Raw genomic sequence first — 4,532 nt, forward strand, 5'->3', positions numbered from 1 at the left:
TTTGGTCTTTGTTTGGTAAAAAAGAGCATGACAAATGATAGGAATGTAGGGAAACTGAATGAAAAGATACTTGGCTTCCCAAGGATGTTCTTCCAAGTAACTTTTATTCAAAACTTGTCAGTGTCTTCTAAAACACCCTTATATATTTCCCTTGTTTCTATACCATGCTTATGATTCAGCTCAATCTTAAACTTCCTTAGCTTCTCATGCTTTATGCTTTTAGTCTTTCAAGTCCCTTAGAACATATCCTTCAGTAATGAGTAACAAGAAGTAGAAGAGTAGCAGCACCAGCACACTACCCATCTCATTATTTTTGCTTCAAACACAGAAGCTTCCGTTATTCCACATTTCCCATAGCAGAAGAAAAAAGGAACATGAGTCTCTTGACTTTTAGAAGCTTCCTTGTTTTAGTTTGTGTTGGGATTTTAGCTTCTCAACCATTCAAGGTTTCTGGCCTGAAAAGCAAAGATCTTGCTCTAAGATTGGACCAGGGACTATTGCCATTTGTTAGAAGCTTTCGTGTCCTAACTGCTGTTGCAATGGTGGATTTGCAATCGAAGTCAATGGTGGAGTTGGCACCTGCACCTTCAAGGACGTTTGATCCTAATCAATCAAACAAGAGGACAGTTAGAAAAGGATCAGACCCTATTCATAATAGATGTTGATCTGCTTTCGCTATATCCTTCACTATGATGAGAAATGACAACAGAATTCCAATGCAAAGATCACACAACAATTTTCTAAAGGAGGTTGGTTGGTTTTCTGCGTTTTCTTTTCAGTTTTCTTTTTAGTTCTACCTTGAGTCTATCTGTCAGCTGAAAAATTGCAGCTGAAACAAATCTTTGAGCCAGCATCGTTTCTAATAGAGTAGAGAAATTGTAGGAAATGACCAATAGCTGGATAGTTTATGATCTTGTTAGTTCTCAAATACAGAATATAGTGCATTTTAATTATCCCTCCTTATGAAGTGGAAGAATATATATATATATATATATATATAGTTTTTTTCTCTATGGCCTGTGCTCTTTTTTTTTTCCCACTAATTTACATCATTATCTACTGCCGGAAATACACACATTCAATCAAACATTAACAGCTGGCATGAGAATTATCAAAATGCATGAGAATTTCTCTTGATTTGGAGACAGTTTTTCCTGCATAATCAGCTGGTACTCCATATGGTCAGTCCTATGGCTCACTGTGCTTTTTCCATTCTTGCATCTGACAAAATTAAGACAAGTTCCCACTTGAAAGTCAAAATCTACAATACGTTTTCAGTCCATAGCCTTTTCCATTTAACATTTTGCATATCAATGATCCATAAACATTGCAAAAGTCTGGGGTAAAGCATATGGCAGTCATCAATATGATCATTAGTAGCGGTCGTGACAAGGATAAAAAGTACCGAGTTTGTGAATGAAATCAGGAGACTTACCTTGTTGTTGCGGTACCTTGATGATGGGTAGATTACTGTTTCCTGAATCTCTTTACAAAATCTAATGGAAGAAAATGCATGGGTACAACACAATGGGACAGTGTATTTATCCATAAAATTAATATGCCAAGAAGAGAAGGACAAATCAATGTGGTATTTTACTCTTTTTAATTATCCTATGCGATTTAAAAGAAAACAACTATCTCATTTTCATCAAGAAGATAAATAATTCAGCAAAAATTTGTAAAAAGGGAGAGGGGGGAGCTTTCTAGTAGCAGGCATGTAAAACCAGGACGGTGACTCTCCCATTGATCTATTGAATATGACCAAAGTCATATTTGGCTCCATCATAACAAGAAGCTAAGATCTCTGGTATCTATCTTCCCGTGTAAATTGAACTGCATTGAAGACACCTTATATGCAACTTCCTCCCAAATCTTATTCACTGCATCCCCAGGCTGGCTTGGATATTGATACTCAAGTTACTGTGCAATGTCCTTCAAACCTTTCCCACATCTTGGTCCATTTCTCTGGCTTAATTGGATGAAGGAGATTCTGCAGGTAGTCTTTCCTTACAGCATCCAAGGCATGGACAAATAAGCCAAATTCTGAATAGGCCAAAACATCTTCAAATGGTAGCTCAATTTCCTCACTAATGATCACAGGAACATAGTGGCTCACAATGGCATCAAAGAGGCGAATAGAGGATGGGGTATCTCCAGCTATGTTGAGGCAAAATTTGGGGAAGGCCATGCCCTTTCCTCTTATGCTTCCAAAGGAAAAATGCACATCTTTCTCATCTTTGAGGAGCTAATATAGTTCTTGGCGAATAGCTCCTCCCTAAAGCGTTTCACCACGATAATTAAATAAATTACATCTAGTATACATTCATCCGGTAAATTTAGAACTAGTTACAATAATATTGATAATATGATGGAAGGTATAAAAAATCACATCATGACTCGCTACTATTTTTAAGTAAAGCTACCGTAGCAGGACGAGTTTTGACATTTTGATTAAGTGATCCTAAATCATAAGCCCAATTTATGCCTTTAGATGTAGTGGAAATAACATAAGGAAACAATATTGAAAACAACCATTGAAAGTTCTCTCTGGCATCGGCAATATGAAAATATAAATTTCCGTATTTCACACATCACCTCAGAAATGAAAGCTTGTATCAACAATGATCCTACCTGTGCTGAAAGTTCCAGATGAAGGCGAATACTTAACCAAGCCATTGCAGGATCACTGGATTCAACTCAGCAAGCGTACTATTCATTTCTGAATTGCTTTTCTATTAATTTTAATGATAGAATAAATAATGTGCATCTTGAGAGGTTATTGGACGTACGGTGTTTATTACCAAACACTGGAGAACAAAAACTTCGAAGCTTGTAATCAACTACCAATTAAGCATAAATTAGCACCCAAAATAGAGGGGAAAATTGTACAAGTCACATTTTTTCACAATAAAGCAATAATAATGCTTAAAGAAATAATACTAAAATAGCAGAAACTATATATTGCCCCTTTGAATTATAAAAGCGTGGAACGTTCCTCATGTGAAGCTGACTCAGCTCTTGGTATAGTGCCTACTAGATGCCTATAAGGAGATATTATATCCTTCTAAATATTTATTAATTCAGAGGTGTATCTTCCAAAATCAGCAAGAACAAGCATGGCAGAACCCAAATTTGTTCTTGCATCCAGCATGTTGTCAGGATGGTGAGCCACAATCACATGATCCTTCCCTCCAGAACGTTTCCATTCTTCCCTTCCCATTAAGAACTGTACCAGTCTGCTTGCAACATTTGTTAACACTAGTTTTGTCCTTTCCATGAAGTTTGAATTGCCGGTTGTAACTCAAAGAAGAAAAAAATAGCACAAAAATTGCATATGCTCGAGTTGAATTATTCACTCTAATTGCAGTGCCAGGTGGGAAAACTCTTGCAATATTTGAAGAGAGAAGATCAACTGCGAGCCAGTATTCCATTGTGTGTTGTAAATTCAGTATGTTTTGGGTTATTCACATTAATCCATGTTTGATTCACACTTCCCCTCCAACCCAATAACCCAAAGTGAAATTCTGGAGGCAAGTCATACATGAAAACCTTAAATAAAGCACGAATTGAGCCACATTTCATCTTCCTCTGATGTCTTAGAGAACTTGGTTTCTTTCTTGAATTAGAAAGATTACAGCTTTGTATTGAACTTTAAAATCTTGAGAAGGGAAGGGAGGGAGTGTAACTTTTTCCCTCTTGGAACTGGGTTTTAAGCAAAGTAATGTGTTGTTGACAAGAATATGCTCCAACATTGATCTAGTAATGAATGATTGATTGCTCAACTTGAGGAAGAAAAATGAAAAGAAGACCAGAAGGAACATAGCAATGATCATTAGACAAAATAAAAATCTTGAGGGAACCATGCTCTTTTCTGACATTGTTGAAGAACAAGGTCCAAGGAAAGCAGACTCTTGGGAAATTCAACAAAACATGACAGAAACAGAATGTATAAATATAAATCCCATTAAAGAGAAGAAAATTTTGTTTTGTTTGTGGCGAATTTGTGATGACCAATCGCACTCGCGTTATGTTTTACTGTATTATGAGATTTCAAAACCCATTCCATTAAAATCACCTATATTTCTGTTTTCTTGTACTATTTCTAATTGAAAATTGATACATTATTAAAAAATTGCTACCTTTTTTCAATTGTTAGTTAGTTTTTTCTTTTTTTGCAAGTTTTTTAAATCGTGAAAACATGAGACAAAAAATGGGAACAAGAAATTTGAGTGCATATATTTTAATCATTACACAAATTATACTATTTTTTTATTTTTAATAAAATAATTTATCTTCAAACAAAAGATATATGACCTAAAAGTTAAATAATAAAAAAAGCACTGCCGTAAATACGTACTAAAAAGCTAAATTACTGGTTAAAATTTCTTTTAGCCCATCAATTTGCAGCACATTGGAGTCAACTTTTAAGATTGAAAACTGATGTTGATGGAATTCTTTTATGTTTCTCAGATTATCTATTTACCATGCATTTGCTAAAAAGAACTCAATTGATAGACAATGAGGTGAAGTGA

General features: G+C 35.2%; 1 pseudogene; it reads right to left on the minus strand.

The window, feature by feature from the left end:
- Nucleotides 1-1,782: 1,782 nt before the first annotated feature.
- On the minus strand, nt 1,783-3,878 carry LOC113874814 (annotated as a pseudogene).
- Between the last annotated feature and the right edge of the window lie 654 nt (nt 3,879-4,532).

The sequence above is a fragment of the Abrus precatorius genome, unplaced genomic scaffold (assembly GCF_003935025.1).
Source record: "Abrus precatorius isolate BTA unplaced genomic scaffold, Abrus_2018 Scaffold8, whole genome shotgun sequence".
NCBI lineage: Eukaryota > Viridiplantae > Streptophyta > Magnoliopsida > Fabales > Fabaceae > Abrus > Abrus precatorius.